General features: G+C 36.5%; 1 non-coding gene across 1 annotated transcript; it reads right to left on the bottom strand.

Moving 5' to 3' along the window:
• Positions 1-3,227: 3,227 nt before the first annotated feature.
• LOC125576850 lies at positions 3,228-3,334 on the bottom strand. Its single transcript, XR_007315273.1, has one exon. It is a non-coding gene; the product is annotated as a small nucleolar RNA R71 (small nucleolar RNA).
• Positions 3,335-12,541: the final 9,207 nt, after the last annotated feature.

Below are 12,541 nucleotides of genomic sequence, written 5' to 3'. Positions count from 1 at the left end.
ATATGATTTCAATCTAATAATATCAACTTTACAAAACGACCAATTTAGTGAATTCCTAATTGTAACATTTATTGATAGTGTACTATACCACCTTTAATAAAAATGGCATCAAAATGGCAAAATGGCACACAAAAATAAAATAAAAACATTTTTTCAAGAAAAATAATTATCAACGCGCGGACACCCCCTGTTCAGAAAAAAGCCTCTCTCCTCTTTTTTTTTTCTCTCTTTAAAACTTCTCTAGATCTAAATCGTGAAATCGCGTCTCTTTCAACTTCGGTGGTTCGCTGTCGCCGGAATGGCTCTTCCTCCTCCTCTATTTTTTTCTTTGCCTTTCCCGCTACGTCGATTCCTCTCCGATATATCCTCTGGTCAGACTGCTCGATTTTAGTTCTCTAGACCCGGGCATCAGAGAAGGATCCTTTTGACGGCAGTTTGCTGGAGTTATGGTGAGGCGTGGAAGACATGGATGCAGTCGGCGTTTAGGGTGGTTCTCAAGCGGATTGAAATTTTCAGATCTCTTCGTCAATCTGTCTTTTGTCCAGAGGTGTAGGCGCGTGAGTTACATATCAAACTCACCCGGCTTGGATCTGTATGATGGGTCTCTGTCGGTGTGGTAGGTGGTTGGTATTCACTCCTTCATCTTGGTGTCTCGTCAAGGAGCTGCCTTCCCTCAAGCTGGACCTCAGTGTTTGACTACACCATGGCGTGCGTCGTGTTGAGCTTCTTGGCGGTGTCAGGATATGTATCTCGGCGGTGCGTGTAGGTCGCGGTTTCGAAGGCACGTGGAGCTGTCATAGCTTTGGTGTTGTCGGTTTGGTGTTATCTGCTTTGGTCTTTGTTCGGTTTGGCTTGCGGATATGTCTGGCGGTGAGCCCACAAAGGAGGTTGGCCTCTCTGGTTGTCGGGTTTTGGTTACCCGTTCTCACTTTTTTGTAGATCTCGTTCTGTCACCGAGTCTCTCCATCTCAACCCGCGAAGAATCTTCCTCTTGTTCTAAGAGGAGAATAGCGTGGGTGTTTTTCGAGGAGAATAATGTGGTCAATGAAGCTCAATTTCATTCCGTGACGGCGTCCTTGGATCTCCTCCATCCCAATAACAGAGCTTGCTGCTCGGTGATATCTTGCATATTTACATTGTTTTATCCATTCATTCATAAACATTTTCATCATATAGATTAGGATTTAGACATGTTTAGGTTGCATTTTGCATACATATGTCTCTATCAGGTATTTGAGTACCACATGGAGTTTCTGGAGATATTTGGGTGCATTTGGAGCTCAAAGGAGGTGATTAGAGTGGTCTTTGGACGAGCACTGCCTGGAGCGACTTCTCGGAGCGACTACATGAGGTCGCTGTGCACCACATCCCGGAGCGACTCATCCAGAGCGACTGCACGAAGTCGCTCGCGTTTTCACATCCGGAGACACACATATTTGACCCTGGAGCGACCTTCCAGAGCGACGTGCTGAAGTCGCTCCCGATGTTCAGAGCGACCTGCTGGAGTGACACACCAAGGTCGCTCGCGTTTGTGCCGTCGGAGACACTAAAAGTGGCTCTGGAGCGACTTGCTGGAGCGACACCTGCAAGTCGCTCCGCGTTATTTTGCTGCCGAAAATTACAATTTCTCGGGGACCTTTTTGCAATTTGAAGGCACGTTTTGCACTTCTAAGAAACCTATGTTTTAAGACTTTGTAAGCCACCAGAGGCAGATTATCTTTTATCTATTGAGAAATACACAAAAACTCTCTTGAGAAGTTCATCTCTTGGATTTTGATTGTTATGTTCTTGTGTTGATTTCTTATCTATTTCTCTACATGATTAATCTGAAATCCAATATGGGTTTAAGAGGAATCATGGAGATTAGTGAGTAATCACTTTGTGAATTCATGGGTTAGGGAGATTAAGGGTGATTAGGTTAGAGCTAGGATGTTTTAGTGTAGATCATTCATATTTCCTTGCTAGTAGAGTAATCATAATGCATCTTCTGAGTTGGCCACTCAGTTGTTGATCCTTAGGCATTTCTCACCCGAAAGGTGTTCGATGAAATGCCCGAGACAACTCTCCTAGGCTTTTAGTATACTTTGCCAAAGACATTTGTTGTTAAAGGTGCTAAGATAGCTAATAGACTTGTTAGTAATGATTGCTTTCATATTATTCAACCAAAGACATTTGATGTTTGAGATGTGTTAGCAAATGAGCGTTCATCTAGACATAAAGCTTGCTTAGAATTGTGTCTAGGCTTAAGGTTGATAGTTTGATTGATCATTTGCCATCCTTAGTTCGATACTTGATCACCCAAGGTCTAATCCCTATGCCCATGAATTCTCTTTTCCCTTAGTCAAGAAAGTATCATTCTGTTATTGCTTTTTAGTTTTAGTCATAGCTTAAAACCCATCTAAATCATTGGTTGCACTTAGATTAAGTGAGTACTTGCATTCTCGGTGCTTTGATATCCCTCAGAACTGGTTCGACAATCTTTTATACTACAACATTTGTCTTAGGAGCCTTGAAAACTCTTAACATCAAATTGGCGCCGTTGCCAAATTCTGAGTAGATTTAAACATTGAGATTTAGTCACTTGCTTGAGACTAAGTCATTTTTATTTTCTTTTGTTACTGATTCTCTTTCTTCACCTCCCTTTACTCTACAGGTGTAAGAACTTGAGGAGCAGGGGTCCATCAAACCTAGTTCCAAGAGCTGCAGACATTAGAGCTTTAGAGAGAGAGTGTGCTAGAAAGAGAAGAGAAGAAGAGCAACAGGCTCACTTGCAGAGATTGGATACTGATATGGGAGACATACCTCAGGATGATGCTGCCGCCAATGGAGCTAACAACGTTCCACCAAACCAACAGCGAGCAGCTCGACCCATTGGCACTTATGACCGCCCCAACATTCATGGTCATAGATTGGGAATCCGAGCACCCGCTGTGGCAGCCAACAACTTTGAGATCAAATCAGGACTCATCATCGTGATCGAGAACAACAAGTATCATGGCTTGGCTCTAGAGGATCCATTTGATCACTTGGACAGGTTCGACAGCTACTGCGGGTTGTCAAAAACCAATGGTGTGTCCGAAGATGCCTTAAAGCTCAAGCTATTCCCTTTCTCTTTGGGGGATAAGGCACGTCAGTGGGAGAAGTCTCTACCCAGCGACTCCATCACCACTTGGGATGACTGCAAGAAAGCATTCTTGGAGAAGTTCTTCTATACTTCAAGAACTGCTAAGCTGAGAAACGAGATTTCCAGCTTTCAACAGAAGAACTTGGAAGGCTTCAGTGAAGCCTGGGAGAGATTCAAGGGCTACCAAGCTCAATGTCCACACCATGGCTTTTTAAGGAGAGCTTGCTGAGCACATTCTACCGTGGTGCTCTTCCTAAGTACAGAGCCAGACTGGATACAGCTAGCAATGGGTTCTTCTTGGGGAGAACTGAGGAGGATGCAGAAGAGCTGGTTGACAACATGGTAAAGAGTGATGCAGTCTACAGTGGAGACCACGACAGAGGCAGTAGAACAGATGATAAGCAGACGAGGAAAGAGATCAAAGCTTTGGAAGACAAGATCGACCTACTCATTGCTGAAAAAGCAACCCAAGAGCAGCTGAAGTTTGTTGGTAACTCCAAGCAGGAAGATCCACTTGCTGTCAATGAGGTTGAGGGTTTAGAAGGTCAAGAGGAGTTGTGTTTCATCAACAACAATGTTAGCTGGTACAAAAAGGAGCCAAATTTTCAGTACAACAACTACCAACAGAAATCCTATCCCAACAACCAACAGAGTGGTTATCCGCCTAGAAACAACCAGCAAGGCAGCTATCAGCCTCAGCAAAACCCCTTGTCTGGTTCCTCTGCTCCTCAAGAGAGCAGCACTGATACCTTACTGAAACAAATCTTGGAGTCTCAGACTAGAAGTGAGAAGCATGTTGGTTATGAGTTGAAGAACCTTCATACCAAGATTGATGGGAGTTACAATGAGCTCAACAACAAATTCTCAGACCTTGCTTCTACAGTCAGGAATTTAGAGAATCAGTTTGCTTCCTTGAACACTCACCAGAATCGCCAGCAAGGATCTCTACCTGGAAAGTCTGACCAAAACTCCAAGGAGGCCAAGGCTATCACCCTTAGGAGTGGTAAGCAGTTACCTCCTAGAACCCTCACCAAGGATGCTGAGAAACTAAGTGAGGGGGTTGCCATCAACATAGATGATGAAGTGGTGATTGTTGATGAGAAGATCAATGACGAGATCTTGGAGAAGATAGTGGAAGCCAAAGGTAAAGGAAAGGTTGGAGAAGAGAAGAAGACAGTAAAAGATTATGAAGTTGGTACTCCAGCAAGTGAGAGTTCTTTTGTTCCTCCCCCCTATGAACCCAAACTTCCATTCCCTGGTAGATTCAAGAAGCAGCTGCTAGAGAAGTACAAGGCTCTGTTTGAGAAGCAAATGAGTGAAGCTCAGGTTGCAATGCCCATCATCGATGCTTTTATGTTGATTCCTCAATACAGCAAGTTCTTGAAAGATGTTGTAGCTGAAAAGAAGAAGGAGATGGAAGGCATGATGATTCTTACCCATGAGTGCAGTGCCATCATCCAGAGGCTTGATGTTCCAGAGAAGTTAGAGGATCCAGGAAGCTTCACACTACCTTGTGCTCTTGGACCTATGGTATTTGAGAAAAGTCTCTGCGATTTGGGAGCTAGTGTCAGCTTGATGCCTTTGTCTGTTGCAAAGAAGCTTGGATTCACTCAGTACAAGAAGTGTAGACTCTCTCTGGTGTTAGCTGATCGTTCAGTGAAGTATCCTGTGGGCATCTTAGAGGACCTCCCTGTGAAGATTGGAAGGTATGAGATACCTACAGATTTTGTGGTGCTTGAGATGGGTGAGGAGGCTCAAGACCCATTGATTCTAGGAAGGCCATTCTTAGCTACAGCAGGAGCTATTGTTAATGTGAAGGAAGGCACGATTGATCTCCATTTGGGTAAAGAGAACATCCTCCACTTTGACATCAAAGGGAAAATGAGGAAACCAACTGTGTTCGGGCAAGCCTTCTACATTGAAGAGATGGCCACTCCTGCTGATGAGCACCTTGAAGAGTTACCACCTGAAGACGACGAGGAGGGAGCATCTCCCTCTACTCATTCCCCATAGAAGGTAACCCACCACACTCCCCTGTATATACCATTTTATTTTTGCATATTAGTCTTCTTTTCGGTATCTCTCTCTCTACTTGACAACACAGAGACTGTGTAACTCAAGTTTGGGGGAGGTACCAAGTATTTGATCATATTTGCTTTGATGTTGTTTCATTGAGTCATGCATAGCATACCTATTTGCATAGATAAAAAAAAAATCAATTATTTAGTTTGCATCATTTGCATTTTTAGGAGAGTCTAGAGCATATAGGTTGCATTCACTTGCATTGGGAGCAATGATTTTGAATGCCTTGTAAAGAACACTACGTTGCACCTGAGTAGCTTTTGCACCTCTCAAAAAGACTTGTATGTTTCGAGCCTTGAAAACTCTTCCTGAAACTTGTTGATTGCTGAAACTCAGTCTTTGAAGCCAACTACGACCTTATTTGAACTGAACGAACTTAATGCTTCTTGCTCATGGTCCCTTGTGTACTGAGTCATGGCTATACACACTTGAGTTGTCACATCTTTTATACCAATCTTTTTTGACAAACTCTAGTGGTAGACCACTCCCAAAACCTTTTCCTCCTTTTAAGCTTTCATTGTTTGATGAGTGAGGCCTTTTTCGGAAAGTCTTACATGTGCATAATGTTGAGAGTATCGGGAACGACAATGCTTGATCTTCATTCTTGCTAGATTGGGCACTCTATTGTCTAGCTATAGGTGGGGGTGAGTGTTGTGATTATGATTTGGGAGAAATGAAAAAGGAAAAGAATAGATTCTTTGTGCTTAAGTGAATTGTTTTATTGGGACCAGTATAGAAGCCTCTAGCTCAAGTTTTGAAAAGTCTTGGCCCCCAGCCTAAAAAAAAAAAAGGAAAAAGAAAAACGGAAAAAAAGAGAAAAGAAAAAAAAAAAAAAATAGAAAAGAAAAAGGGGGCTAGCAAAGTTGTTAGGAGCTAAGAAATGTTTTGAGGTTGTGAAAAATCCCTTGTAGATTTCAAAGAGAAGGAGTTAAAGTTCTTAGGATCTTTTGGTGAGAGATGTGAGTTGGGTTTGACATTGGGAAATGATTGTGTGATTTGTATGTTTGGGAAAAGGGTAGAACAATGGAGATTGAGCATTGTATGCATGAGTTGGTCCCTTTCTTAGATATATTATGTGCAATGTCAAGGCTACTTGTTTTGAGAGTAAACCACCTTAAAGATCATATGTTTTGAACCTCTTGAATCACTTGAATAAAAGCCTTTCCTTACCCAACCAAATGACTTGGACCAACTGACCATTTGCAAGAATTCACCTGATGTTTTGTGCTTAATGAATGTGAGAGTTGGTTGATTTGAATGTGTGGATGCTTGATGATGAGTGTAAGAACAAAAAGAGTTAAGATAGGCCTAGAGAAGCTAGAGTGTAATAAGAGAGTGTGCTAGTTGTGTTTCTTTTGGCTATGTGCTCCCTCCTTCAACCTCTCTCCCTATGAGTTCTAGAAAGTTCACTTGTGGACAAGTAAAAGAACAAGTTTGGGGGAGTTGATATCTTGCATATTTACATTGTTTTATCCATTCATTCATAAACATTTTCATCATATAGTTTAGGATTTAGACATGTTTAGGTTGCATTTTGCATACATATGTCTCTATCAGGTATTTGAGTACCACATAGAGTTTCTGGAGACATTTGGGTGCATTTGGAGCTCAAAGGAGGTGATTAGAGTGGTCTTTGGACGAGCACTGCCTGGAGCGACTTCTCGGAGCGACTACATGAGGTCGCTGTGCACCACATCCCGGAGCGACTCATCCAGAGCGACTGCACGAAGTCGCTCGCGTTTTCACATCCGGAGACACACATATTTGACCCTGGAGCGACCTTCCAGAGCGACGTGCTGAAGTCGCTCCCGATGTTCAGAGCGACCTGCTGGAGTGACACACCAAGGTCGCTCGCGTTTGTGCCGTCGGAGACATTAAAAGTGGCTCTGGAGCGACTTGCTGGAGCGACACCTGCAAGTCGCTCCGCGTTATTTTGCTGCCGAAAATTACAATTTCTCGGGGACCTTTTTGCAATTTGAAGGCACGTTTTGCACTTCTAAAAAACCTATGTTTTAAGACTTTGTAAGCCACCAGAGGCAGATTATCTTTTATCTATTGAGAAATACACAAAAACTCTCTTGAGAAGTTCATCTCTTGGATTTTGATTGTTATGTTCTTGTGTTGATTTATTATCTATTTCTCTACATGATTAATCTGAAATCCAATATGGGTTTAAGAGGAATCATGGAGATTAGTGAGTAATCACTTTGTGAATTCATGGGTTAGGGAGATTAAGGGTGATTAGGTTAGAGCTAGGATGTTTTAGTGTAGATCATTCATATTTCCTTGCTAGTAGAGTAATCATAATGCATCTTCTGAGTTGGCCACTCAGTTGTTGATCCTTAGGCATTTCTCACCTGAAAGGTGTTCGATGAAATGCCCGAGACAACTCTCCTAGGCTTTTAGTATACTTTGCCAAAGACATTTGTTGTTAAAGGTGCTAAGATAGCTAATAGACTTGTTAGTAATGATTGCTTTCATATTATTCAACCAAAGACATTTGATGTTTGAGATGTGTTAGCAAATGAGCATTCATCTAGACATAGAGCTTGCTTAGAATTGTGTCTAGGCTTAAGGTTGATAGTTTGATTGATCATTTGCCATCTTTAGTTCGATACTTGATCACCCAAGGTCTAATCCCTATGCCCATGAATTCTCTTTTCCCTTAGTCAAGAAAGTATCATTCTGTTATTGCTTTTTAGTTTTAGTCATAGCTTAAAACCCATCTAAATCATTGGTTGCACTTAGATTAAGTGAGTACTTGCATTCTCGGTGCTTTGATATCCCTCAGAACTGGTTCGACAATCTTTTATACTACAACATTTGTCTTAGGAGCCTTGAAAACTCTTAACATCACTCGGCAGTCTTCGATAGGAGGGTCTCCATTCTTCTTGGTTGCAGGTGCTCATCACCACCAACATAGCTGTCTTGTGATTTTCGGAGTCCCATTAAAAAACTATTTATTAATTATTTAATATTTTTATAAAGTTTGTAAATAAATTTTTATTTAGAAAAACATAATTATAGTATATTATTCATTTATATCTGAATTATATAATGTCAAACATATTTAATATATTTTAAACATTTTTAGCAACTAAATTTTTTATTCAGTTTTGGTTTACCATTAATATTTATATGTTATTATACCAAAAACACAAATGCATATATAAGATTTTTTAAGTGGGACCCCATTCAAAAGTTTGTCAAAACTGACCACCAGGCGAAGCAGCCTCTTCTCAACCCGTGTTTATTTTTTGTGTTCTGTGAGGGATTTCGGCTTGAATTGGTGCTTGCTCGGGTGTTCTCTCCATGGTGGCTGCTGATTAGGAGGTCTCTCACAAGCTAGCTGTTGTTGAGGAGCTGATCTTTAGAGCTGGTCATCGGATATTGTCGAATTCTACTGGATTCAGCTCTCGTGCTTAATGCACTGTCTCTTTTGTGGCAAGTGGTTGTTCCAACTTTGTTGTATCCTCTAGGTTGTTGCGCTGCTTGTAGTAAGCAATGCTTAGTTTAGATCAGGTCTTAGGTTAGTATTAGTATGTGTTTAGTTCATTTGTGCATTTTTTGTTTCTTTGTCATCTATGTTCTTCTGTAAAAAAAACTTAGTAATAAAATTTAACAATTATACAAAAAAATCTATAGAAAGTTGCGCAAATAATTAGCTTAGTGAAAAATATAATAAAACATCTCTTTCATAAGGATTCTTAATCAAATTTAAAATTTCAGTGATTAGAAAATTGAAGTTTATTGGATTTCTAACTCTCGGTGAACCTCGTGTTTATTGGATTTCTATATCTCTGTGATGTGTCATGCTAATTATATGATTAGCAGAATCGGTCATTGACATATAGCCCAATGAACCATGAGTTTCGTTTCTCAAATTTTAAGAACTAAAAACATCTTTAGAGAACTTTTATTGAAAAGTTGTATTAGAGTATCTAAAGTTTCAAAATAAATGAAAAATATAAAAAGCGTGAAAGAGAAACAAAATAAGATTGTTTCTCGCAGACGAACTAATTTACCTTTTTTAGAATCTCATCTCGCCATGTGTCAACTTTCAATTAGTGTTGCTTTAAAAAACAAAATAAAAATTTGCTGTTAAATGAAAACGTATTAAAATAACAATATATTTTGGTTGAGATATTCGGTTTGGATACTTCACATATAAGGTTGCCTTATCAACACATATATGATTTCAAGATTCTTAAGAAATTTTTATTATTATTTTAAGTTAATACAAATAATTAATTAAATTTTAATTTTCTTATCTAAAAAAATATATTCATAATTTGCCAAATGTATAATGTAATTCCAATGAGGTAAAAAAATAGTTTGAGAATTTTATTTTAGTCTCTTTCATACTTTTTAATTTTTCTTATATTTTTAATGCTCAACGGTAACTCTCTTTTGTAGTTGCTTTGAGACGGGCAGCAGTTATAGATTTTCAAAGGGTTTCTCACATCCAAATAATAATATAAAAATGAAAAACAAGAAAGAGATGATAGAAAAAAGTAAGAAACATACCTACTACAAGAAACTTTCACCCAAACGTTGAGAGACTTTCTACCACGTGTTCAGTTTTAATTGGTTTATCTCATTTTTACTGATTAAAAATTAACTGGATGATAAAACTAATTTTAAAATAGTATATTAAATATTGTTTAGAGACTTTATACAAGAGACTTATCGCTAATGATGCTCTAATATATATAGATCTTATATTTTTAAATTATAAAAAATAATGAAATTTATATCAAAATGTTGTTATTCTTTTAAATCTCACTGCTGATTGGTTAGAAAGAGTCTAAGTAAAGTTTATGTTGATGATTTTCATTTCTAGAAACCCATGAGCTATTATCTTTGGTTTAACATTAAAATTTTAATAGTAAATTACACACTAACCGTTAGGGTTGGCCAAAATATCCGTAAATTTTGATTGGATTTGTTATTCGTTTTGAATTGAACCGATATCCATAACTCTATGAATAAAATCAAACACTAATATGCAATATCCATAAGAAATAAAGCAAATCATAAATATTAGTATTTTTAAAATCATATATTCGATCCATTATAAACATAGTTAAAGAATTTTATATATAATGTATATAAATATTATATTTTATATAATTTTTACAATATTTTATTTATTAAATTTATTATATTAGTTACTAGAATTTTTAAAAAGTAAATATTTTTTTATAATAAAATATAATTATTTTATATTATTTTGGACTTTTATTTATATTTTAAATTTTTATTTTATTTGCACAGATCGAATCAGATATCCGATTTTAAATCTAAAATTTTGCAGATATTTGGTATGGCTACGGATCAAATCGAATTAGATAAATGAGTTTTCAAACAAAACATAATGGATCAGGAATACCTCCAAAAACTTGGATATTTGATCCGTGCTCACTCGTACAAATTGTTACTCTGTATATGTTCACTTTTCTAAATTCTGGTTACTGGTTTATTCATGCAAAATTTGAAACATTGAAATTTTTTTGGTCTAAGTGTTAAGAACATTGAAAAATTTCATACTCCACACATATATTAAGAATGTTGTTACTATCAGTCTATCACCATCATCACTTTTAGTTTGTCACAAATTTTCAGCAATTTATCAAAATTCAAACTTTTGACTCGTTAATGATGACTAATCCGCACGCTCATAGCAACAATGAGCAAAGACGTGCGCAATCATAAGTTGTTTATTATCATGATCACCAACAATTCTCATCAGAGTTTTTTTTTTCCTTCAAAAGTTAAGCAATCTTTATTTAGATATGTAATATGTTATTACAGTATAATGGATCTTTATCGTTCCAATTATCAATATCATCGCCTAACAATATATTTTTTTTCTAAAAATCGCCTAACAATATAGTAGCAATATAATGTTACTTCCACTTTAGTTTTTCTTTTCACAATGCCATAAAAATTCGTCATGATATATTTATACTGTAAATAGTAGCTTAAATAATTCAAAGAGGGGTGATACAAAATTAAACATCAGTACATAATGTTGAGACAACCTTATTGATTATTCCTCAAGGAAGCTAATAAACTACATGTTTTGTTTCCCCAAAACTCCGATATAAAACCTAAAATACTGATAGGCCTTTTGTATAAATAATATAATGAAGAAGTATATTATATGGATAAGTATATTATTTTGGCCAAGTTGTTTTGAATAGATAATATAGATGATGTTGCAAAAGGTTCCTAATGATTCTTCCAATAGAAATATAAGACGAATACTTTTTTGCACAGAAACTAATAATCATAATGCTTAGATTGTGTGGTTACACGTATGATACTATCATTTGTGCTTTTTGCATCCATTCTTTCTCGTTTTTTTTTTGTATTTAATTAATCAATCTATGTATTATAACAAACTTTAATTAGTACCTCAATCGCATAACTACATTTCTTACTGATTCTTTTAGGTACACTGGTAGGGATAGCCTAACAATGGCTGGAGAAAAAAATATTATGCAAAAAGATATAACTTTGGAAATACAAAATGTTTTTATTTCAGAATCTAAGAGCCTATTTTGGTGAGTTCTTAAAAATATATTCTAAATATTAATATAAATATTCAAGATATTTCAATTATGTAATTAAGATTTAATTTTTAAAATTTATATCAATTAAAAATATTTTGTTGAAGAGTCTCTCAACATTTTAGGATTAAAAATATAAAATGATTCTGTAATCTTTTATTTATTTTTATATTTTTAATTTTGTGAAAATCTACCAATACTAATATTGTAAAGATTTAGATCTCAACCAATACTTACAAACAAGTAAAAATGAGAAGAATACATTTCTTTTATGTTGGTTCATTATGTAAGAGTAATTTTATTTTCCACATTGCAATTTTCACCTTAAATCAAAATGTTGCCTCCCTTTAGGTAATATATGAGTTATTTTTTCAATCCTGATTTCAAATTCTTTTAAGAAGTGTTATTGTTTAAATCAGAATTTTTTTTAAACTAATTTCAAATAATATGAAAGGTTATGGACCAGAGATCTGAAATGCCTACAGTTTTTATTTAAATGACTTTGATAAAAGTTGAAGCGTTAAAAAATTATTTACTTTACAAACTGCAACAATAATGACGATGGATAAAATTCTAAAACAATATACCATTAAAATCTACATTTTCTGTTTTAAAAAAAAATATTAAATTGAAATATTTAGTGTTCAAAAATATAAGATGTTTTCATATTTTTAGGTTAATTTGTGGTTTGACAATTATACATTTCTTGCCGATTTATTAAATGATTTCAGTTGATATTTTGTTAATATTTGTTGGTGAA

This window comes from Brassica napus, chromosome A7 (genome assembly GCF_020379485.1).
Source record: "Brassica napus cultivar Da-Ae chromosome A7, Da-Ae, whole genome shotgun sequence".
Taxonomy (NCBI): Eukaryota; Viridiplantae; Streptophyta; class Magnoliopsida; order Brassicales; family Brassicaceae; genus Brassica; species Brassica napus.
This window is presented reverse-complemented; position numbering and strand designations above follow the sequence as displayed.